General features: G+C 37.7%; 1 long non-coding RNA gene across 1 annotated transcript in view; it reads right to left on the minus strand.

Moving 5' to 3' along the window:
- Window positions 1-27,134, minus strand: part of LOC141394723 (uncharacterized) — a 509,351-nt gene that overhangs the window by 280,448 nt on the left and 201,769 nt on the right. The window contains exon 5 of the long non-coding RNA XR_012410479.1: window positions 4,275-4,324. This is a non-coding gene — a long non-coding RNA (uncharacterized lncRNA). The remainder of the gene's footprint in view (window positions 1-4,274; window positions 4,325-27,134) is intronic.

A 27,134-nucleotide genomic window follows, 5' to 3' on the forward strand; every position in this document is an offset into this window, starting at 1 on the left:
TAAGGAAATGATTTTGGAAGTTCGTATTTATGAGTACGAGCAGTACTAAATTTGGATTTGGGTGAACGGATAGAGCTGGAATCCTGAAATTTTGAATTAAGATTACTGAGTGTAGGATTGAGGTAGTTTGGGAAATTCGTACTTATGGGTACGGAAAGCACTAAATTTGGTACAATTTGGATTTAAGTAAACGGATAGAGGTGGAATTAGGAACTAAGATTACTGTTGGATTGTAGGATTGAGGAAATTTTGAAAAGTCGTACGTATGCGTACCAGATGTACTAAATGGTACTAAATATGGTACAATATGGATTTGGGTGAATGGATAGAGCTGGAATCCTGAAATTTGGAATTAATATTATTGTATAAATGTAGGATTCAGGTAGTTTCGGAAAGGCGTACTTATGGGTACGAAAAGTACTAAATGGTACTAAATTTGGTACAATTTGGATTAGGGTGAATTAATAGCGCTGGAATCCTGAAATTTGGAATTACGATTACAGTCGAAGAGTAGGACTCAGGTAGTTTTGAAAAATCAAACTTATGGGTACGAAAAGTACTAAATGGTACTAAATTTAGTACAATTTGGATTGTTCTAAATTTGGTACAATTTGGATTTGGTTTAACGGATAGAGCTGGAATCCTAACATTTGGAATTAAGATTTAACAGTAATTGAGGATTGAGGTAGTTTAGGAAAATCTTTCTTATAGGTACGGATAGTACGAAATGATACTAAGTTTGGTACAATTTGGAATTGGACGAACGGATACAGCTGGAATCTTGTATTTGGAATTACGATTATTGTAATTATTTTGTATTAATGTCAGTGTATGGTTGAGATCTGTCGTCGAAATACGTACAATAAGTATACGAAAAGTACTTAATGGTACTCAATTTGTTTTTGGGTGTAGGGACAGAGCTGAGTATTGCTGTGCGACGTTGATTTCGCTGTTAATGTGTAAGGGTGAGATACGGCTGATCTTTTTGAAAATCGAACTAAAGAGGATTCGAACAGTACTAAAATAAAAATAAATATTGATTAAAATTGGTATTAGTGCAACAAAATTTTCAGTATTTTCAATTTCCATATTAAATATCGTTTATTTGTTTTTTTTATATCCTTTCCTCATACGAAGTAGCGGGCATTTTGCTAGTGTAGTATACAATTTTGGAAAAATCTATAGGAATACTTCCTTCATTTTGCTTAAATCTCCCATTAAAATATACGGATTTTGCTTTATAGACATTCATATAAAAGCTTTCCTATTGAGGAAGATAATTGGGTTGCTGACGATATATCTCAAAGCTTCTGAAATGGAAATAGATGTCACATAACCCATTTTAATTTATATGCATTTTAAAATACGTGTAAATCGCGTAATTATCAAAATAATTTTGTCCGCATGTGATTTTTAGAGTTGTGCCAAAGGAACTATCTAGTTCACTTCGCAGTTCCAATGGCCCACATTTTTTCTTTGAACAAACTGCGTATACTTAACATCACACGTTATATTTCATGATGTTACTCATACGTTTTGGAACTAGTACAAGGAACTAGGAACTAGATTACCCAACTCTAGTGATTTTCATGTGCAGCAAGACCATATCTTTTAATTTGTATATATTATTCGAAATTAAATTTGGAGGCTAAGATGTAGCATCGGCTGCATCTTAGCACTAAAAACCCTATAAAATATCGCTAATTTCCGCATCCGATTTCAATGTCCAAAATGAGGGAAGGGGTTCCATGCGATGACGTGATTTCATGGCATCTTTTGCATTGGTTCAAACGAAGTCGTGAAAGATCCGATCTTTTCATCAGTATTTGAGCCCATGCAAAGGAAGTCGTGAAAGATTTGATCTTTTCACCAGCATTTGAACCCATTCCATCGATCCAATAGAGATGCATTTTGTGATCTTATTTATACACATTTTTCGAAATATATAAGATTAATTATTTACAATAGGCTTGATGTTGTCGGAGACTCGAAATCACAACCAACGTTGTTAAAACTCTCGTTGTAGCGATAATGTCATTGCAAAGAGTTGGTAAAAATGGCATTCCAAAGCATTGGTGGAAATGACATGCCAAAGCATTGGTAAAAATGACATGTCAAAGCATTGGTGTAAATGACATGCTTTGGATCCAAAAATGTATAGCATCTTTTGGGGTCCACGCTCATATAAAATTCATCGATGAAAATGCTAAAAAGATGACATGCCAGATCACTTGCACCCATGATTGAATGGCATCTTTGGCATCGTAACAGACGACGAATCTTGGATCTATGTATGTGCATGAACCCGAAACAAAATATCAATCGACCGTGACGGTCTTCGACGATGAGTCAAATCCCACTAATTTTTTTCATTTATGAAGCACTTAGAAGCAAATGTTCGCCTGTTTCTTCGGCTAAACTGAGCATGTGGCTACTATACAGCTTGAGGAACGTAGGATGGTTAATTCTGAGTGGTACCCTACAATTTATTTTTTTGGCTGAAATCTTCTGTGAAATTGGAAAAACGATCAAAGAAGACGAATCATTGTGCACCATGACAATGCCAGCCCTCACACATCGATTTAAACCAGCGCTTTTTGACCGGACAAAACGTGGAATTGTTGGGACATCCACCGTATAGCGACGAATTAGATCTCAACGACTTTATTTGATTCCCGCACATCATCAACGATTTTCACCGCCAGAAGATGCTACGGAAGCGTACAAAAAACATGTTTTAGAGGTGTATCAATCGGAGTGTAAAAAGTGCCGTTATATGGGGGCTATACCTACACATGGGCCTATGTTGACAATTTTTGGTGAAGAAATATTGGGACCCCTAAGAACCTCAAATGTCAAATTACAGCTAGTTCTGTTAAAATTAGTTACAAAAATCCTTTAAATACCGAAAATCGGGTATCAGGGCTATACCTAAAAATGGGCCAATGTTGACAATTTTTGTGAATAAGTGTTATGGCCCCTATGAACCTCAAATGTCAAATTACAGCTAGTTCAGTAACAAATTGCAGCTAAAATTCTCAAAATACCGAAAATCGGGAGGTACCGTTACATGGATGCTATACCTATACGTGGGCCTATGTTGAAATTTTTTTATGAAAAAGTGAACCTCATATGTAACATTACAGTTAGTCCATATTTACATTAAGCAATTTTCCTTGCGGCAATTGTCAGTTTGTTGATGAGGGAGGGTGTTGAGAGGCAAAGGGTTACCATATGCCTCACCTCTCTCTCCACCAAACTGACGGTTGCGGCAAGGATAATTGCCTAATATAAATATGGACTTGGTTCGGTTGAAAATTGTACCTAAAATCCTCAAAATACCGAAAATCGGGAGGTACCGTTACATGGGGGCTATACATAAACATGGGCCTATGTTGACAATTTTTGGTGAAGTAGTGTTGTGCCTCTAAGATCCTCAAATGTTCGGTTAAAATTTTTAGCTAAAATCCTCAAAATACCGAAAATCGGGAGGTACAGTTATATGGGGGCTATATCTATACATAGGCCTATGTTGACTATTTTTGGTAAAGTAATTTTGTGACTTCTTTGAATCTCAAATATTAAATTATAGCTAGTTCGGTTAAAAGTTGTAGCTAAAATCCTCAAAATACCGAAAATCGGGAGGTGCCGTTATATGTATGGGGGCTATACTTATACATGGACCTATGTTGACAGTTTTTGGTGAAGACGTGTTGTGACCCCTACCAACCTCAAATGTAATATTGCAGCTAGTTCGGTTGAAAATTGTAGCTAAAATCCTCAAAATACCGAAAATCGGTAGGTACCATTATATGGGAGCTATACCAATACGTGGGGCGATAAAGTCCATCTTCGAACTTGACCTGCCTATGGAAAAAGGAAATTCTGGTGCAAAAATATAGCGTTCTAGCTCAATTATTGCGGACGCTAGAGTGATTACAACAGACGGACATGGCTATTTCGGCTCAGAATTTTATCCTGAACAAGAACATATATACATATGTGCTTTATAGATTCACAAACGCTAATTTCAATACGTTACAAACGGAAAAACAAACTTCCTTCCATAATATCGTGGAGGATATAAAAAGTTATAAGTAGCCATCGAAATGTCCCAATTTTCTATTTATTTGAAACGTCAACATCAACGTGTGGGAATGAATGAATCAGGCATCAAGAACAAACGTATGCTATAGCCAATAAACTATACCATACAAGATTATTAAAAGATTTTTTTTTTTAATTTCTAAAAAAAACTATTTCAAAAAACTTACCTCAACAGCAAGCCATTTTCCGTGCCCTTTTCACAAAAGCACAGCGCAATCTAAAAATAATCAGAAAATAAAAATTTATGTTAGAGAGCAATATAATATATTGATAGAAGCAATAAAAAGTTTGTCTCTTTTCTGTAACACAATAACCTCACATGTTCACTTTTATAGGGGAAAACTTCACTACATGTTAATAAGAAATAGAGTCCAATGTAGCCGGGTTACAATTGTTTCGACAAGTTCCTATAACTACGAACGCAATACGAAAATTCACCCCTTGAAAAAAACACACACCCTTCAGTCGAGTAAACAATGTAACTAACATGGCATATGTATGTATGTAAAAATATGCAGCATGAAATGCAATATCAGCAATACTCAAAATTGTTTTCGTAGAAGAAGAATCCATATTCAACACATCCATTACCATTTTCAATTGTTTGTGTACCGAAATGGATTCACTTTTTATTATGGTTTTTGTTGATAGCTATAGCTTTATTTTTTCCCCAAATCTCCTACCCTTTGCCATAAACTGTTCAATAAACTGTTATCATGTATGCAAAAAATGTGGCAATGACGTAGACCTGTTATTCTTTTTTCAGGTCAATTTAAGCAATACCTCCAATCATCACTTTTGTGTCCTCAACGTATTTCCTTTTTTTGGGTTGAGAGAACAGGTTTCCTGTACACATATTCACAGACTCAAGTAGTTGTTGTTTTATAGTCATGGTACGTACATACACATACATATGTAGATAGGTACATACCTCCCATACCCGTTGCTGATATTATATATGTATATATGATAGGCTTGATATATGTATGATAGGCTTGATTTTTAAAATTCGCAGAGTCCTTGCCAGCTGTATATATGCAATTAAACATTTCATTAAAAAACTTTTTGTAAGAAACTTAGTTGGTGTACATTATCTTCGATCCCACAGAATGTATTTTTTATCTGTGCAGGCGATGCAATGCGCCCTATATTCCAGTGGATCATATGTAAACCTTAAGCTAAACTAAGCCGCAAAATGTTTCTAACCTGATATAAGTATGGAAAAAGTTTTTAAACTCATAACGAGTGGTTTGATCTAAGGCTAATCGAAAACATATTCGCAGTCAGGGTCTACTGAAGCATCCCAAACCCTTGGAAATCCGTTGTAATATTTGGTTTAATGGTGTTCGACTGTAGTAGTCGTTTCGGTTCTGTTATTATCTTCGCGTAGAGATGTGGAAGATACAGGAAGCCGACGAGTCACCACAAAAAGCGAATGGGTGGCGTACGTGAATGAAATACAGGCAGAGAAGGAATTGCAGGAAGAGAACAAACTGGAAAGAAACAAGTAACAATGACATAAAGTTCGGCCGGGCCGAACCTTTTATGCCCTCCACCGCTACAATATTGAAGTATATACACTCCACGTCAGTAGAATAGAACACATAAATTTTTGTTAGTGTTACCTCTTTTATCTCAAAACGACTGAATCTACCCTTTTAATCTTGTAGGTTTATATAGTCTATGAAGTTCCGTATCAAACACAGAAAAAAAATTTGTTCCTAGCTTTTCGCGAAATGATTTTCTGATCATTTTTCCAATAGTTCCGATATAGAACAATCATTTTATTTTCGAAAAAAATTTTGAAATATTAACGCCGAATTTTCTTTCATTCGATTAAGCAGGACTTCCTAATAATTTTTCACCAAAGAAAACCTATAAATAATTCCGCGGACACCAAAGTAACATCGTAGAAGGGCTTAAATTGACAGATGAGTGAAATATCTTGGAATATCAGTAGGAGTCCCGCAGTTATGTCATATTTCACCACAATAACATAGAATATGACACAACCATCCTCGACGGATACAATTGAGTGCTTCCGATGTTGATATGAAAAAAAGATTATATAAAATAATAAAATCTGCAGAAATCTGAGGAAAAAATTACAAACTTTAGACAAGTAGTTTCTTTCGTTCTGTGTACACAAAAATAAAATAAAATCGGAGGTACCATGAGATGTGGGGAGAGTGGGTTGTTGTTAAAACATACCTATACACACAATTCTCTGTTTATACCTTTGTTTATTCCCCTATCGAAGACTAAACACCAAATCATTTCAGTTCGATAACATGACTAAAAAATACCCAACCCGTGCAGTATCAGTATATGTGAACTATATTAAATCGTGGCCTTTACCAACAATTCCCTGTTGGAATATTTTATACCCCTAAAAACCATCAATATGGTTGCCCCGTTCAAGAGATGTCGTGCATACCATATAAGTAACATACCATTTTAGTTGTGGACCCATATTGCCCATCTTCGAACTGGAACTAGGTTTGGACAAAGTATGACGAACTTATCCGAAATTTTGTGTGGGAGGTACCTGAAGGAGTGGACAAATATAGTGGATTCGAACCTGATCTATATCTGGTAGATATATTAGGAAGTGTAAAGTACCGACCAAATCGGTCACTCCCTTCAAGAGTTATCGTGCGAACAATTTTTCTGAACATTTTTCAACTTTTGTGGGAGCGGTACCTGAAAGAGTGGACCGATATGGCTTATTTTCGACAAAATATTACGAATGCCAAATTTTAGACCAAATCGGTTGATCCATTCGAGAGTTATCTTGCGCTCCAACCACTACACATAGGGTTTTTTTTGCCACTTTCAGGTTATATTTTTAGGAAGTATGGACTTGCCCCTGATTAAACTTGTACCGTCGTATGGTGGGCAGTGAATACAAGTTGCTATAACAAAAATCAAACCGATTCGAGTGCAGGTCTTAAACTGAACTTTTCCGAAAATTCGTATGAGAGGTACCCAAAGGAGTGGACCGATTAAGTTCATATTGAAATCTCCTCTAAGTCTGGTGGAAATTTCGCAACTTGCAAAGTTACAAATCGGTTACTCCCTTCAATCGTTATAGTAAACACAAATTTTCCGAACATTTTCGAACTTTTGTGGGGGAGGTACCGGAAGGAGTGGACCGATATAACCCATCTTTGAACTTAAACTACGTTTGGACAAAATATTATGAAAGCCAAATTTTGGAGCAAATCGGTTCATCCGTTCGAGAGTTATCGTGCGCATCAGCCAACCAGACAGACAGACGGACGGACATTTCGTCCAAACATACTTGGCGTCTAAAACCATTATTACGATGATTCAGATTTTGCCCGAATGAAAGTGTGATCATAAATGCTGAGGCTATAATAACAGAGATATTATGAGAAAATTATATAATAACGAAGTCGTTTTGAATTAAGTATATTTACCCCTTTCCGCACACTTTTAATCAAATATTATCAATTATGTTTTGCATTTTTTTGAAAACCGAAAACCGGGTGTTCAAAATGTCGGTTAACCCAAAACTGTTTTGTTTGGAAAAACCGGGTTTTTTGGACACCCTAATAGTAACCCTATTTGGAGGCTGTGGTCAAAATTTAACTGATATCACATTTCTTTATAAGGTGGTGTTCTGAATTCTGAGTTTATTGTTTAAACCTATTAGATTTAAATATGCCGAAATAAATCATATAGGGAGTATACCTAATCATGGACCACTGACAATTTTTTGGCGGGAAGTTTAACTATGCAATAAGAACACCTGGTACCGGATTGCAGTGAATTCGGTTGAACAATGTTTTGGTAACAGAAAAAATACTTCAATTCATTATGACTCGTTACATGGGAACCACGTGCAAATGCAGAAAACCTGGTCCTAAAACTGCAATATTTTGTTAGAGTATTTTTAGGTCCCTAGGACCCATTGATAAAAAATTTTGTTCGATATATTATCCAAAAATATTTTTGTCACCTCTTCCCATGTAGTGCCAACACAGTGCATTGGGGGCATAAAACTTTCTACCTGAAATTTATCGGTATAGGTCCACGTCTTTATATAGCCCCATAGAACGGTATCTCCCGATTTTCGGTATTTTGAACTTTGTGGTCTCAATATCCCACCGAAATGGCTGAAATTTGATATGTAGTTCTCGTTTTGGTTTATAAAACTTTCCATCTGAAATTTGTTTGTACAGGTCCACGTTTTCATAAAGCGCTCATAGAGCCGTATCTTCCGCTTTCCGGTATTTTGAAGGTTGTGGCCTCAATATCCCAACGATATGGCTGAAATTTTGTATTTGGTCTTCGTTGGCGGCATAAAACTTTCCACCTGAAATCTGTGGGTATAGGTCTTCATATAGCCGCCATAGAAACGTGAGTTGGCTAGAAAAACTCCACATAAAAAATTTTCAGTATAAAGTGATTATTATTCATCAGTTAAAATATTATTCTCCTCCAAAGAATTAGACTTAACGTAGACGAAGAGCTTAGTGGTTACTAACTATTCATATTTACTTCAATACAGTTCGTGTTGGAGGGTATAAAAAGTTCGGCCATGCCGAATTTATCGCCGTTGTTTCTTTATACCCTCAGCATTTATGCTAAAGAGGGTATATACACTTTCATACGGGCAAAATGTTCCTCATCGAAATAATGGTTTTAGACCCCAAGTATGTTTGGACGAAATATGTTTCAGACAATTTGGAGTTGATCTAGCAATGTCCGTCCGTCTGGCTGGCTGGAGGGCACGATAACTCTCGAATGGATCAACCGATTCCGTCCAAAATGTGGCTTTCGTAATATTTTGCCCAAACTTAGTTTAAGTTCGAAGATGGGCTACATCGGTCTACTCCTTCCGGTACCTCCCCCACAAAAGTTCGAAAATGTTCGGAAAATTTGTGCGCACGATAACTCTTGAAGAAAGTAACCGATTTGATTCAAACTTTGCACATCGTGAAATTTCTACCAAACTTAGATGAGGTTCCAATATGGACTCAATCGGTTGAATCCTTCGGGTACCTACCCCACAAAATTTCGGATAAGTTCAGTTTTTGTTGCAACAACTTGTACTCACTTCCCCCATACGATTGTCAAAAATAGTTTAAATTCGAAGATGGGCTATATCGGTCCACTCCTTCAGGTACCTCCCCACAAAACTTCAAAAATTGTGCGCACGATAACTCTTGAGTCCATACATTGCACATCCTAATATATCTACCAGATATAGGTCAGGTTCGTATATGGACTATATTTGTCTACTTTTTTTTGTTCCTCTCACACAAAAATTTCGGATAAGTTTACTTTAAGACCTGCTCTCGAATCACATTGATTTTTGTTGAATCTATTTGCATTCACTACCTACATTACAACGGTAAAAGTTTTTTCAGAGGCAAGTCCATATTTCTTGGGAAAACAGCCCGAAAGGTGTAAGAACCCCCTATGTCATCATATGTGGGTGGACGATAACTCTCGAACTGTTCAACCTAGTTGGTCCAACATTTGGTCTTCGTCATATTATATCCAAACTTAGTTTCATGGGCTATACCGTTCCACAACTTCCGGTACTTCTCCCCAAATATTCAAAAAATTTCACTAAAATGCTAGGACGATATCACTTGAATGGGGCAACCAATTTGGTCCTAACTTTGGATCTCCTAATATTTTGTCAAAATTTTGTTTAACTTCTAAAATGGCTCATTTCGGTCCTACCTAAGGGTACTTCCACTACAAAAGTTCAACATTTGTGTCTCAGTGCAGTTATTTCCTAATCCACATTTTTGTCGGCAAGTTCAAATGTCCAAAAAGGGCCACAAAATTCTGAAGAGACCTTAACTACATTCGATCTGTCCGTAGGTGAAAATTTCACTTCACATTGGCTGAGGGTATATATCTGTCGGCAAAGCCGACTGACGCTTTTTTACTTGTTTTTATCTATCCTATTCGATATTTAAAAATTATTTTCTTTCCATAACTACACTTTTTTTTTTAATTTTACATTAGTCGTATGAAAATAGCTACATGTCATGATACCCCATATGGGAACATTAGCATTTTACCATTATTTAAGGATATTCTGAGAACAAGTTTGCATTTAATATTCAACATTTGTGGTATCAACAGCTGAGACTGTATCAGATATGTATGTGTGTGTTTGTATTATAATGTCAAAATACTAAGAAAGAAATACCAAAACGAACAAAATAAAAAAGTCAACAAAAAAGCCATGTCTGGTATTCAGCCCTTAAGTTGCCTAATGTTTTCGGTTTTGCAGGAGCACACCTTTAAAATATTCTTATAAATTTGCATATTTTTATTTATACAATACTTATCTGAGGCACGCGTTCTCTTTAGTGTCCAAAATAAGAAATGCAATATTATGTCCTCATTAAGGCAAAAAATGTTTTTAAACATAAAGGAGAGTTAGATCTCGGACAACATTTTATGTAAAACTAGCGGACCCGGCGAACTTCGTCTCGCTATTAAGGAATAAAATTTCATACAAAAACTCAATTTTCGATTTTTCCAATTTTCCGACTTTTCCAGAGGGATTTTCCAAAATTTTCTTCCGTAAAGACCTTCTCCTCGAAAATGCGAATAACTGACAAAAAATTTTACAGAAATCGGCCTAGCCGTTCTCATTTTATGAATTACTATACATTTTTTACACCATTTTTATATATATAGATTTCCAATATGTTTGTCCTAGTTTTGCTATATCTTTATATTTTCATATCCAACATTTTGTTTCTTCAAATTAAACTTCATATATGCGCCTAAACTCAACCCAAGCAAACAATTGCTTAAGAAAGCCGCTTATCACCATGGTTTTCCATTTTCCCCATTCCTAAACATGGCCCTTAAACAAGCTCATACTTCTTTGACATCTCAAAAAATGGTGTTGATTTCTTTTTTGCCTTCCATTATCTTTTTTGCTTTTGTCCTTATTTCAGAATACGCCCATAGAGTGTGTTACCTTAAGATTAATGTTACAGTTGTCTCTGCATTTGCACACAAACCTTTTTGACACTTCGTATATGATTTATAGCTTGGCTTGGCTTAATGTAAAATTCGAACATTTATATTTCATGACATCGTCAAAAGATTAATATTCGAAAGCAAAGAGGATGCTGTACCTTTAACAAAAAGAAAAAAAACGGTGCGTATTGCATATTGATGGTGCGCACGAGTGAAGAAAGGTAATCTACACAAATGAAATTTAAAAATCTTTTGATTCCTTTGAGAGATCAAAAAAAGAAATAACAAAAATTTGCCAAAAGGTTTAATGTCATAAATTAAAACGAAATCAGAGGCTGCTGGCGAGGTAATGGGTGGTACAGAAACTTTCTAAAAAGAAAACGTAATTTCGAAAGCAAGAACCTAGCACGTAGGCAAAAGGCCGACCATGTGGTAGTTTACACCACAACCCCATTCGTCGTACGAATACTTATTGGCGTCACCCTGGAACTCTATTTATATGCCATGTACGTCGACATTATTCTCGACCACCAATCAACGTGGAAAAGAAATGACGAAGAACGTGCCAAGAAGGATCTAATAGCTCTATATTCTTGAAAGAATTCCATTGGAAAGAGTTGGGGGGGGGGGGGGGGGGACTGAGGCCACAGGTCATCCACTGCATTTTCACGATCACCAATTCTTACTTATGGTGGAATGCTTTAAGCAAATCATCGTATCTCCATAAACGTCTCCAAACAATGTCCAAAGAGCGGCAATGTTGTAGTTGTAACCGTCTAGTATAACAATAAGTCTATCTCCAATTGTAGGAACGTGGCTGCTTCGATGGGATGTAAACATAAATATGCTGGCAAGGCAAGTTCAAATGGTGTGTATTCTGGAGAGATGTTTTGCACGGTGTCATCGATCTTTGCCCTATAGGAATCCAGACGACTGCACCATCTCCAACGTAGTTGGGCCAAAACTACTCTAGTTTCGTGGCAGCTGACGCTCTTCAGCTGCGATAGATTGGAGATGTTCTCCGAGAACCGCATTCACACGACAGTTGTTTATTGCATCTGCCACCGCATCCGTGTGAATGCTATTTAAACCTGCCTGTCAGACTTGCTGATCTAAGGGTTATTTCCTATAACGTTGGACCTCACTTTCTATATTATGAACATCCCTCCTCAAGTGGCTGGGTAGGAGGGAAGGCCTATCCACCATATGGTGATTAGGATGGCCCTCACGGTAACACACGAGCAAGTGCTGCAACGAAAGCATGGCATTGTGTTGCTGTACTGGAAGAATCTTTGTCTCCTCAGGTAGAAGCCATGAGGCACCCCAAGTGCTGCCGGCTAGTAACATGAAGACATTTTTCTACATCTCAGCTTTTCGCAGATAACTGTAGCATCGGCGCACGATAAGAATATGGTGTCAAATGTGACCCCTAGAATCTTGGGGAAGTTGGTGGACAGATCTCTGCTACCATAAACCATGACATTCAATTAAATTCTCACCTCTGCAGTCCTTATAGTGAACAGAGTGGTTGATATTTGCATATTCCTCGCGACAAAGGTGGTAAGATCAGTCAAATAGGAGTTCAGCCTTTTACAAATGACATGAAGGATACGATACGATCTCAATGCCGCCTGGAAGGGGCGAAATACATGAGAGGTAGAGTTAAACCATTCCCGAGATATCACCCCACCCCGTTTCCCTCAGCGGAGCTTGGACTAATTGTTATTGAATTCCACGTACGATTGACGTCCACACATATAATTGATTGTCCAACGTTGCAAACTTGGTTGGAGGGTAGTCTTCTCAATGTCCAGAAACAGCGTAGAGTGCTTGGCAGTATCAAAAGTTTTTGAAAAGTCAAGCGCCACCATCACTGTTCCATCAGAAGGCTTGCTCTGGTTGAGTCCTCGACTAAAATATGTGGGAATGGCGTGCAGCGATGTTATCATGATTTTCTGCTTATTGAACCCATACTGATGATCGGCAATTGGATAGCTATTTATGAGACGCTGGTGATATCTAAAAGCCTCAAGGGTCTTTGCTACAGGCAAAAAAGGCGAAATCGGTCTATACGATTCATCTTTGCTAGCATCCTTGCTTGGCTTCAGAAGCGGGACCACCCCGCCCATTTTCCAGACTTCGGAAACGACATGGGTGGCTAGCGACATGTTTAGAACTTTAGTGAGGCACTCGACTGCCGGCACATCGAGCTGTTTCAGCATTACCATGAAGATTCCATCAGGGTCCAAGGCTTTGGGTGATTTAGCGTTCCTGATGACATACGCAATATAAACCAATGCAAATTGTGGTGGTTCTCCTCAGCAGTAAGAGATCTAATGCTACATAGCATGATCTTCATCCATTGTCTTTTCTAGTGCAGTAATTGACAGCTAAGGGTGCTCTCCGGCTGAAGGAGATACATTAATGGCGCAGCTTCGAATATGGGGTCGGGTGTAATCAGTGATTATGTATCGCCACAATTGAACTTCAGCCAGACCACAGGAAGACTTGGACCCACAACTCCCTACCTCTACTCGGTTTAGAGTTATATACCGATGACTCAAAAATGAAAACAGGAAGAGGAGCAGGCGCCTACAGCTATACTCTCAGCATACGGCTCTCATAAAGCTAGAAAAAAAAATTGTAGTGTCTTCCAGGCAGACATTTTTGCAATCAGAACCTCCTCACCGGTCCAACTAGGTAACTTTTTCGTGAGGCCTATCAGCATGAAAAAGTTACATAGTTGGACCGGTGACTATACACTTGGGTAGTCAAGTGGCACCTAAATCACCCAGTTCGCATGTCATTAAGTCTGTGGCGGTTTTGGACTTCAAAAATGCTTTGGAGGAGCTAAAATGAGTTGGATCCCGGGTTGGATGCAGTATCGAAGAAAATTAAATAGCGGATGAAAAGACGCGTTGCTGATCGGAATCAACGGATATGGAAGTCGACAATTCAATCAAGCCAACCTATGTGCAATTTCATGCGGCAGCTATAACAAGGATATCGAGATAAGGCTAGCCAGCTCTGGCACAATGAATTTAAATGTAAGGTATCCATGGCAATCTGGTCAATCCTCTCCACTGCAGAAAAATATGAATGTCCTACAAATGGAAAGCGATATTTCTGATACAGCAGGTTACGCGAAGATGAAAAAGAAACAGAGACAATCGATAACTTATTTTGTCCCCCATCACCGGGGTGTCATGTACAAGAACCGTGCCTATCGGTGATTTCAAGTTTTGCCGTGTGCTACCTACCAGGCTTCACCGCCAAGTCCTTGCCGCGGTAAGGAGGCAATGCCACGGTCGGCCTCTTGTCCTACCACTAAACTAAGGCTTCATGGATATCAGAACTTTTATAAGCCCCACTAAAAATACAAAGGAAAAAAATCGACTGATGTTTGTTTGGATGCCCCTCAGGCTTCGCTTCCACAGGTGTTACAACCTCCCTCTCGTTGAAACTCGGGAACAAGGACAATGACTCTTCTATCCCAGTCACCAGTTTTTCGTGCAACGTACTCAAAATATGGGAGTGAACAATAGCCCCGGACTCGAAGCGATTAACTACAGTCTGAGCAGACTCAGTAGGGAGCTCCTCGAAAAAAATGAGAAACATTCTTCCCCACAAAAAGGTCGACAGTGTGGAAGACTTACATACATACATACATACATACATACATATGTTCCCACATGTTAAATTACAGATAGTGCGGTCAAAAAATCCGCAAAATATCGAAAATCTGGAGGTACCGTTACATGGGGACTATACCGCAACATGGACCTATGTATGTTGACAAGTTCTTGTGGAGATATTCTGTGACCACTGGAAACCTCAAATGTTAAATCCAAAATGTAGCTAAAATCCGCAAAATACCGAAAATCGGGAGATACCATTATATGGGGATTATACGAAAATGAGGGTCAATATAGATCATTCTTCGAACTTGACCTGCCTATGGAAAATAGAAACTCCGGTGCAAAAATGTAGCGTTCTAGCTCAATTATTGAGGACGATAGAGCGGTTAAAACAGACGGACTGACGTACATGGCTATTTCGACTCATAATTTTATCTTAAACAAGAATAAATATATACTTTATAGTGTCGCAAATGATTATTTCAATGCGTTACAAACGGAAAAAACAAACTTAATATACCCTCCATACTATGGTAGAGTAGAAAACGCTCTGTTTGACATACGTTACATTGTTGTGCTTTGTTAGGTGCCAGGACACCGTGACATATTGGGAAACGAAGTAGCTGATGAACTTGCTCGTGGTGGCTCTCAGTCGATTGACTTGCCACTGGATGTATTAATACAACAATGTGCTACAACATCGGAAAACTTCGTTGTGTTTTTATTGAGAAAATGGTCCGAAAACGTCAAATGGAACCATGTTGCAGGGTATCCAAGCCAATCTGGCCCACAAGATACCAACGAAGAACCAATTCAATGTTTTCACTAAATAAGTTAGGTATTAGAACCTCGGCGAGACATATTACTGGCCACAGAATGTTCAGACCTCAAGGTCTCCGAGTTGATTGCCTGCCATTACAGCAGCTCCGCATCCTTAAACCAAACCATTGTGGCTGTCCAATGCTCACGACCCGGAAACTGCGAATCATGAGTGAACACACGATCCTATTCTCTGACCAGCTTCTGATAAACCAAGCCAACAAGGCTGATTCATCTTGCAAAGAATGAACTACCGCACCATAAAACCAATAACTCATAACAAGTAAAATATTCAGTGTATTTTACTTTCTGTTTAAAATCTCTGCTATTTCTTCCTTATATCCACAATTATCTATTTTCTTTTACTTCACATTTCAATACTCTTTCAGGATGAACCCAATGAACCACAAGGTCTCCTATTGATGTATATGACAAATACGACAGCTACGCGTCCTTTTACATAACCTACATCGAACATGGCTAACATTTTCTGAGGCTTAAGCATGACAGAAACAATAAGTCGTTCTTGTCCTGGATAGAACCACTGACATTCTACGTGCTACGTTGGATTCCAAATTTACAGTCCATTACCAATGCAAATATTTTTTTGCGATACAACTGCAAATGAGTCTTATCGAATACCCTCCCATTTGCTTAATAATTAGTGAAATCATTTATGGCAACTTCAATAGCACTCTTTAACAACATTGAGGACGTAATGAAGAAATTCAGTGTCATTCAACTTATTTCTTCCTTCCTTCCTTTCTTCATCCAATAATTTCCATCTGTCATTGTAAATATTAACATGTTCCGAGAAATGTATGACAAGCAAATAAATTGTAGTTTCTGGTATAGAGGAGTTTGCACAGTCAGGAGTATTCAATGCAAGGAAGAAAAATAAACACACAAACACATTTCCTTTAACATTGTTTCACACATTGTATCAGTATGATTTTCAGAACTGTGCAAAAAAGTGTATTATTTGCATACTAATTGTAAAGAGATTTATCAGATCAGATCGATATTGTGCTGTGTCGGTTTAGGTGGTGGGGGTGATAATCTCAGACAATGTAATCACATGGGTAATACATTTTTAATATATGTACAATTTATAAGGATATTCAAACACAAACGTAATAACATATTTCAATTAGAAAGGGGAATATGTTTATTTTACGAAGAGGATGAGTGAAGACATAATTATTTGGGTGACCTGTTTATGTATGCAGCACTTAGAAAACGTATTCGTGTATTGAAACTGACAAGCAGTATCGGGTGGACTAATTACTGAATTCGAAGTGTTGAAGTTTCCATAACCAGAAACTTACACCTAATTGGATTTATTATGCTCCACAACGAGGAGGTCCGCCGAATTAGGGTCATTAACAGTGAAATGGCTTTAGTTGAGGATATAAAACTTTCCACCTGAAATTTGTCGGCATAGATCCACGCCTTCATATAGCCCCTTCCGATTTTCGATTGTGACTTCAATAACTCACAGAAATGGCTGACATTTGGCATTTGGTCTTCGTTGAGGGTACACGACCTTCCACCTAAAATTTTTAGGTATAGGTCTACGCCTCATTGAACGGTAGCTTCCGTTTTTCGGTATTTTCAGGACTTTGGCTCCAATATCCCACCGAAATGGCTGAAATTTGGTATTAAGTGTTGTTTGGGGGTATACAAATTTCCACCTGAAAATTTTAAGTATAGCTCCACATCCTCATATAGCCCCCATAGAAAAGTAGGTTAGGTAAGGTTAGGTTGATAAGAGGGGTGATACTGGATCATAGACATACACTTAAGCCATAAGTAGGCCTGTTGTGCGCTCTAATTTTGGGTTATGGAGGATTATCTTTTTTTTTTGACTTAGTCTAGGATCTCTGTCCTATTTACATAGTCTCTGATCTTTTCGAACTCGATTGTCCTAATTTGGTCGAGTCCTGGTATAATGTCATTCCCTAGTAACTGGGTTCTCAGATTTGTGAAGGCTTGATAATGGCAGAGGTAATGTTCCAACGTTTCGTCGTCCTCTCCGCATGCTCTGCATTCACTGTTTTCTGCACAACCTATTTTGTGCAGATGCGCTTTTAGACCTAGGTGACCTGTAAGGATTCCTGTCAGTCTACTAATATCTTTTTTACTTAGTAAAAGTAATTCTTTTGTTTTGTCCTCGTCTGGGTTTCCCCATAGGATTTTTGTGTTTTTTCCCTTCTCTTCACTACTCCCGAGGAATACATGTGCATTTTTTGCCCATGTCTTTAGTTCTAGTCGCGTAGCTTTAAACGGCTTAGCGTTTTCTAGACTTACCGTGGGTTGCTCCTTGCCTTGTTTTGCCAAGGAGTTTGCTATTTCATTACCCCTAATCCCGGTATATATAATGTTTACCTTACCGTGTTGGGAGTAATTAGTTATAGATTTAATACATTTCAAGACAGTTATAGATTTCACTGTCTTGGTTGATATAGCTCTAATGGCTGCTTTGCTATCCGTAAGGATATTTACAGTGGTAGGCCTTGTGTGAGTATCAAACCAAAGCAGACACTCTGTTATCGCCCGGAGTTCCGCCTGCAGGATCGTGTTATGATCCGGCAGACGGAGGGAGATTTCCGTTTCTGGTTTCAGCTTCCAGCGGAAATCTGTGCTAGAGCTCCCCCGATGCACATGTCTCTGTCAGGTATTGACACTTCGCACAAGGCTACTTCACTAGTTTCACGTATACGGTCCGATACTACCTGATTTATAGATTCACCCGTTGTGACCTTTAATATGTTTTGGTGGTATGTTTGGTGGCTCTTTTCGATCCACTCGCTCATCGACTTTAGCCTTACAGCTGCGATGGCTGCCTCATACCTTACCTGAATATCTTTTGGGTGTACAAACAAAATTGTTTCTAGAGCCCTAGTCGGTGTGGTCCTCATTGCTCCGCTAATGCTTAGGCAGCATGTTCTTTGGACCTTTTGCAATATTTCCACATTGCATTTTTTGTCCATGGCTGTCCACCATACCACAGACGCGTACGATAGAATTGGTCTAATTACGCTTCTGTATAGCCAGTGTATCATCCTAGGATTGAACCCCCATTTTGGGCCTATCGCCCTTCTGCAGGTTGACCAACATATTTGGACCTTGTTGGCCCTTGTTAGAAAAAGTACCTTCCGATTTTCGGTATTTTGATGGTTGTGGCCTCAATATCCCACCGAAATTTGGTGTTTAGTCTTCGTTGGAGGTATAAAACTTTTCACCTGAAATTTATTGGTACTGTACCTTCCGAGTTTCGGAATATTGAAGGTTGTCGCCTCAATATTCAACCAAAATGCCTGATATTTGACACTTAGTCTTCGTTGATGATATTAAACTTTCCACCTGAAATTTGCTGGTAGAGGTACTATAGAACAGTACCTCACGATTTTCGGTATTTTGAAAGTTGTGGACTCTACCGGGCTTTCACCCAAAATAACGTTAAAAAATTGAATTGTGCGTTAGGCTATTAACCCATCACTCCAAAAAAGGAACTTTCATACTACGAAAAAACAAAAGAAAGGAAAAACAAACCCCTCTAGTTGACGTTTTAAAGATCATGAACTGTGAATCTGCACCTGGTGTTTTCGCACGCTTTATAGAGAAGGTGCAGTTTACGCACTTGAAAAGTTGAAGGCCGACATTACTGCCATACAGGAAATACAATAGATTGGGAAGGCGTCACAACAGCATCTAAAGGTGACGAACTGTATTATAGTTGCATGACATAAAGTATGAGTATGCGGATTTTTAGTTGGTCGGAGGTTAAAACATCTGGTTTCCAGCTTCACCCAGTGAAAGCCTCGCTACAATTCGATTAAAAGCAACAGTTTTCAACATCAGCTTTATTTGCGCTCATGCTCCCACTTAAGACAGGGACGAACAGACCAAAGATATATTTTACGAGCGCTTTGAAGAGACAACGTCCTGCCCATGACATTAAAATTATTCTAGGCGAGTTTAATGCCAAAATTGGAAAGGAGAATATCTTTGGCCCAACAGTCGGGAAATTCAGTCTCCACCGTGAAACATCTGAGAATGGTATGAGGTTTATAGACTTTGCAGCGGAAAAAAACATTGTAGTTACCAGCGCCAGATTTAAGCATCTCGACATTCATAAGGACACCTGGCTGTATCCAGATCAGAAAACAAGAAATCAAATTGATCACGTTGTGGTAGGTGGAAGGCATTCATCGATCGTGTTGGATGTACGTTCGTTCCGAGGAGCAAACATCGACTGATAAGATGTATGCATCATCGCGTTCTTCCTGCCAAATGGTAGTTAGCAACGCGTACCCGACGATTGGAACCTGAGCATCATAAGACTGCATGCTCTAACTATAGGGGCATAAATTTTCCCCTATTGCTTATAAGATAGTAACAGGTAAGCCTATGGGAAAAGAAAATCCGATGGTCAAAGAAATAATTGGGCCATACCAATGCGGTTTTAAACCTGACCAATCCACCAATGACCAAATATTTACCCTGTGGCAAATCCTGGAGAAGACCCAAGATATGTAGATCGACATCTACCACATTTCTGTCGATTATAAAGTAGCATTCGACAGTCTCCTACGTTCAATGGTATTCTAAAGCCATGTCTGAATTTGATATTGCCGCAAAGCTCATTCGGCTTTGTAAAATGACTTTAACTAACACTCGATCCTTAGTTAAAATAGGAAAGATCCTCTCCAAAGAGTTTAGTACCAAAAGAGATTTCAGACAAGGAGACAGCCTTTTGTGTAACTTATTCAACGTACTGCTGGAAAAGGTTATACTAAATGCAGATGTTAAAAGAAATGTCACAATTTACACCAATAGCTATATGTTACTTGCTTATGCTAACGATGTAGGCATCATGGGCTGATCAGTAAAAGAAAGTTACTGATACCTTTCAGAAGGTCGAAAGAGGATCCGCTTAAGTGGGTGTGGCGTTAAACGACGAAAAGACCTAGTTGATGGCGTAGACGCGCAATGCGTCAAAAAACAAAAAATCGTAGGAGATCTTTTTAAATAAATCACGATCAAAGTTCACAGTTTTAGTCTTTTTTTGTTGGGTTTTTACGATTTTGCTGGGAAACGGCAAATCCTATTGAAATTGAACGAAAGACAATGCTGTAGACAATATTCTGTGCTACTCCCATTTCGATAGGCCTTACCGTTTCCAAGAAAAACCGTGAAAACCTAAAAAACCAAAAATATGAACTTTGACCGCAATTTAATTAGAAATCACTCCAGCGATTTTTCTCTTGTTTTTTGGATTTTTTCTCATGTATGTACATTGCTGTTTCAAAATCCGCAAAAACTTTCTATGTGTAAACGGTTTTCATTTAAATTTAGTTAAGGCACACAGTGCATAACATTATTTTCTAAGGAGTCAGTGCATTGTCCCAAGTTGAACTTCTGTATTTCAAAAATGGTAAAACCTACTAAAATGTCATAAAGGACAATCTTGTAGAGAATTTCTACAGCTACAGCATTTTCTTCAATCTTACTTCGATAGGACGCAGTTTCCAAGCAAAATGGTGTAAACCTAAAAAACCCTGGAGCACCGTGCATCAGCTGTGAAGTAGAATAGTATTGGCCAATATATGTATGCTACTTTGGCTTAAGTAAGCAGTTTAAAAACAAAACCACATCTCGTCAAAAAAACAACGCTCTACAAAACACTAATATTACCCGTACTAATGTATGGTTCCGAAGCCTGGGTACTTGCTCAAGCAGACAAGGCAGTACTTGGTGTCCGTTGACGGACAAACAAGTGGAAGACGAGATCGAAAACGCGGTATTCCAAAAAGCAAAGCAACAAACAGAGAGGAATGGAAATATTTTCTTAGTTCGGCTTATAGGACAAATCTTCTGTAATTGGCCAACTAAATAGGTAAGTCAGTGGCCTCTAAATCCCACCGAAATGGCCGAAATTCGGTGTTTTGTTGTGGGTGGGTATACAACTTTTCATCTGAAATTTACTGGTATAGGTCCACATCTTCATGTAGCTCCCATAGAACGGTACCTTCCGATTTTCGGTTGTTTGAAGGTTGTGGCCTCAATATCCCATATAAAACTTTCAGTCAGAAATTTGTCGATGTACATAGGTTATCCTCTTTATATACAACTCCATAGAATAATATCCCAGATTTTCGGATGCAGCACCCCTAGAACAGTACTTCAGATCTTCAGTATTTTGAAAGTCTTAGCTACATTATTAAACTAGAGTAACTGAAATTTGGTATTTAGTCTTCGTTATGGGTACAAAACATCACTTGCAACAATTTTGAGAGTAAAGTTGACGTTTTGTTATAGCCCCCATATATGGGTACCACCTGATTTAAGATTTTAGTTGTATTTTTGTTAACGAATTGGTTGTTAATTGCTATTTTGTGTTCCCAGATGATAGAAAACTTTTTCGCAAATACTACCGGTTTTGGCCAATTTTTTTGTAAAAATTTCAAACCGAGATTGCAGTTCTTTCTTGTTTTTCTTTCCAACTTATTTCATTAAATAACACTGAATCGTGCAAAATACTGTGATACTATGTTTGGCAAACGCATTTGATGTGGTTTCAGCAATCAATTGAAGGGTAATTATTGGTTGTATACCACCGTGTGCTCGTTGATTACTAAAAACCACGTCATGGTGGAAAATTCATTCCACATCACACTATGGTCCTTTGTTTCAATATTTGTAGGGTAGAAAAATAAAAAAATAAAAACGTTAGCAGACTTTGCTCAAATGAATTTGTAGTGAATTGTGGCCACAATGGTAATAGCTTTGACGGTGCAAAACTGATGTTATCTCGTTGGAAAACGTGAAAAAATCGATCGCATCTATTCAAATAGAAGAGGGTGTTGTGGTGGTCTTTTGTAAATATAGATCCATCTATATATTTATATAAATACGATGCTTTCTATAGTTGGTACACATGGATGTATATACGAACTTATGGATGCATGCATGTATGTATGAATGTATGTATTTGATTGGCAAATACTCGACAACCACTACTGTGTTAGTGATTGATTCACATGTTTCCGTTTCCTGTTTGGTTTAACAGAAATAGTTAAAAACCTAGAAAAATTGCCAATGCTTACTGCTAAGCACTCTTCCTCCTGCTGCTCGTGTCTTATACACTGAATGTGTTCTAAACTACTTCTTGTCTGATTGCATTCTGAGAATGGTTGTGTACCATTGCAAGTGTGTATGCATTGTACAATGTACATATGTACATGTGTAATATTGCCCCAGGAAAGATAGCAGCTTTCATTTCAATTTTCTATTTCGAAATTGAACTGATATACTAGTTCAGTAGTAGGTTTCTTTTCTTTTTTAGTTTGTTAGGTTTCCTTTAGTAGAGTAAATAAAAGAGTTGCAATCAGAGTTGCCGAGGCCAAAAATTTTCTTCTTCTCAGATTTTAAATCTAATCACAATTTATTTTTTAATTTGCCACAAAAGGTTTTGCATAGAAGTAGGAAGGACATGTTATTGGATACAAATAATTGAAAATTTTCTGCAATTAGGTGTTCATACAAGTAAGATAGCAAATATTTCAATTCACCCATGGCATTTTGAAAATGAGTTAAAAACTTTAAAATTACCTAAAATGTAGTAGTGAAAATTGAAAAATGTCTGCAATAGTTTTTGTTTTGCAGCACAGAATATGAAGGACCTAATTTTGCCGAAACTTTTGTATCGGAGCATTTTTAGAACTAGAGTGCATAATCCGAAAATGTTTGTTGTAGTTTAATGCTTTATTAATGCTCGCAATTCACGTATATCAGCAAGTAAGCAAGATATATGTAATACAACCTTTCATACCAGCCAATTATTCATAGGAGGTATAACGGCGAAATCTGCAAACTTCCCGACAAAATTGTCATATCATTGCACACTGGTCCCGAATCCGATTTTTCTGACCAAAATTATTTGTACGTCCTTTCTTTATTGATATTTAGTTTTATTTATAGTTACTGTCACAAAACATTAGTTCAGAATTTTTTTCACCCTAAATTTGTACAAAATTGTTAAAATATCATGATTAGCATATGGGTAATCCCATTGAGCTATGTTTATAATTTTTCGGTACGACGGGTTTGTGTCTTTTAAGAAATCAAAATGTAAAATTACAGCCCAATCGGCTTGAAATTATGACCATAATTGTCCATTTATCTTAAAATCTATATATATCACGGTGCTCTTGAACGAACTTTAAGTGAAAGGATCTTCACCTGGGACGTTTTTGCGGATTCTGAAACTACAATGTTCATAGATGAGAAAAAACGATTAAACTTCACATTTTTAGGTTTATTTTAAGTTTTCGCCATTTTGCTTGGAAATCGCAAGTCCTATCGAAATGGGGCTAAACAAAATGTTGTAGCTGTGAAAATTCTCTAGGGGATTGACCGTTATGATTTGTTCCTAGGTTGTACCATTTTTGAGATATAGAAGTTAACGTCACATTTTTAGTTTTTCACGATTTGCTTGAAAACGGTAAGTCTTATCGAAATGGGACTAGAGAAAATGTTATAGCTGTGAAAATTGGCTTTCGTAAATTTTTCCTAAATTGTACAATTTTTAAGATATTTAAGTTTAAGTTGGGAAATTGCAGTCAAGACATTGTTTTATAAGGAAACGATACAGTCAGTGAATGGTCCCAATTTGAACTTCTATATCTCAAAAATGGTGAAACCTACGAAGAAAAGACAATCTTGTAGAGAATTTTCACAGCTCTCTTATCCCATATCGATAGGGCTTGAGATTTCCCATTTAAATCTTGCAAACCTTAAAACACCCTAAAATGTTAACTTTGGCCGCGATTTATTTAAAAAGCGCTCCGGCGCTTTTTTTTGTTTTTTATACCCTCCACCATAGTATGGAGGGTATATTAAGTTTGTCATTCCGTTTGTAACACATCGAACTAATCAGTTGTGACCCTATAAAGTATATATATTCTTGATCAGGATAAAATTCTAAGACGATCTAGCCATGTCCGTCTGTCCGTCTGTTGTAATCACTCTAGCGTCCGCAATAATTGAGATAGAGTGCTGAAATTTTGCACCCGAAGATGATCTATATCGGTCCACTATTTGGTATAGCCCCCATATAACGGTACCTCCGGATTTGAGGTATTTTGACGTTCTTCGCCACATTTGCAGACCGAATTAGCTATAACTTGGCACTTAGGGTTCCTAGTGATCAACAAACTTATAACCCAAAGGATATGGGCATAGGTCCATGTTTTGGTATAGTCCCCATATAACGGTACCTCCCGATTTTCGGTATTTTGAGAATTTTAGCCACGATTTTTAACCGAACTATCTGCAATTTGAAATTTGAGGTTCTCAGTGGTCATGAAATATCTCCTCCAAACATAGTCAACATAGGTCCATGTTTTGGTATAGCCCCCATATAACGGTACCTCCCGATTTTCGGTATTTTGAGAATTTTAGCCACAATTTGTAACCGAACTATCTGCAATTTGACATTTGAGGTTCTCAGTCGTCATGAAACATCTCCACCAAACATCGTGAACATAGGTCCATGTTTTGGTATAGCCCCCATATAACGGTACCCCCGATTTTCGGTATTTTCAGAATTTTAGCTACAATTTTCACCCGAACTAGCTGTAAATTGAGATTTGAGGTTCTCAGTGGTCATCAAAATTCCCCACCAAACAGCGTCAACATAGGTTCATGGTTTGGTAAAGCCCCCATATAACGATACCTCCCGATTTCCGGTATTTTGAAAATTTTAGCAACAATTTTTAATCGAACTAGCTATAATTTGACATTTGAATTTTCAGTGATCACGAAACTTCTTCACTAAAATTCGTTAAGATAGGTCCATCTTTTCGTATAGCTCCTATATAACGGTACCTCCCTATTTTCGGCATTTTGAGGGTCTACATTGTTTGATGGAACTACCCTCAATTTAATTTGACTTTTGAGGTTCTCTGCAGTTACAAAACTTTTCCACCAAAAATTATAAAAATAGGTTGACACTTTGATATAGTCCCGTAGGTGGTACCTTTCACCTGGCTGAACACATTTTTTAGATTAGATTTGATAATTAAGACAATTGGTGTATCTATCCATGGTTGAAATTTTTTTCCACCTAAAATTGTAAAAGGTCACTAATTATTCCATTTTAATTAAGACTATTTTATGGTGGAGGGTATAAAAAGCTTTTTGCGAGTAAATTTTCTATTTTCTCCAATTCAAAAATTCCAATTAACAACCAATGCTGTCTGATTTTTTGCAAGGAATGTTTTTACTTTTTATAATGTTTTGTACCCCTGGCTAAAACTTTAAAAATATAGAAAATCCGTAAGTGCCGTTCTATGGGGCTATGTAAAGACCTATACCCACAAATATTTGGTGGAATGTTTTATACCCAATGAAGACTAAATAACAAATTTAAACCATTTCGGTGGGATGTTGAAGCCACATCCTTCAAAATACCGAAATTCGGAAGGTAACGCTCTATGGGGACTATATGAAGACAGAAAAATTTCAGGTGGAAAGTTGTATACCTACAACGAGAACTAAATGCCAAATTTAAGCCATTTCGGGGGGCTATTAAGGCGCAACCTTAAAAATGACGAAAATTGGGAGGTGCTGTTCTATGGGGAGGGACTATATGGAGACGCTTAACTTAAATTCTGTCAAATTTTGGTAATGATCGGTCAATCCGAACAGAAGTTATAAACAAATGTTTACTCAGAATAGTAGTGAAGGTCAAAGAAAACTGTAAACTTTGAGAGCTTCTCCTGCAAAACACACTTCTCAGACTTAGCATACTATTATTTGGAGGTGTCGATATGAAGACATGGACCTCTGCCGACAAATTTCGGGTGCAGAGTTTTATACTCCCAACGAAGTCGAAGTACTATATTTGAGCCATTTCGGCGGGATAATGAGGCTAAATCCTTCAAATTGCCGAAAATTTGGAGGCGCCGTTCTATATGGGCTATATCAAAACGTGGGCCTATATTCACAAATACCTGGGAGAAAGTTTTGTCGCCCCATCGAAGACTAAATACCGCATTTCAGCGATTTTGGTGTGATAATGAATCTAACACCTCAAAATACCGAAAATCGGGACGAGCCATTTAGTTGTAGTATTGGGCTAAAACCTTCTAAATACTGAAGGGAACCTCGAATGTCAAATTGTAGGTGCTTAAGTCAAAAAATGTAAATAAAAGCTGTGGGGGTTATACCTAAACATGGGCCTAAGTTGAAAATTTTTTGTGGAGGAGTTTCGTGACTGCCCTAAAGTTCAAATGTCAAATTAAGGGTGGTTTAGTCAAAAAATGTAATATAAAACCTTGCCTATGGGCACTGTACCAAAACATGGACCTGTTGCCATTTTTTGGTAAAAAAGTTGTTTTAACCCATAAAAACCTCAAATGTCGAATTGTACTAGTTCAGTTAAAAACTGAATGTTAAATCCTAAAGGTACCGTTGTATTGCGACAATACCAAAAAGTGTTGTAACCCCTAAGAACCTCAAATGTCACATTACAGCTAGTTAAGTTAATTGTAGCTTAAATTTTAAAAATACCGC

The sequence above is a fragment of the Musca autumnalis genome, unplaced genomic scaffold (assembly GCF_047663935.1).
Source record: "Musca autumnalis isolate F117 unplaced genomic scaffold, ASM4766393v1 scaffold_2, whole genome shotgun sequence".
Taxonomy (NCBI): Eukaryota; Metazoa; Arthropoda; class Insecta; order Diptera; family Muscidae; genus Musca; species Musca autumnalis.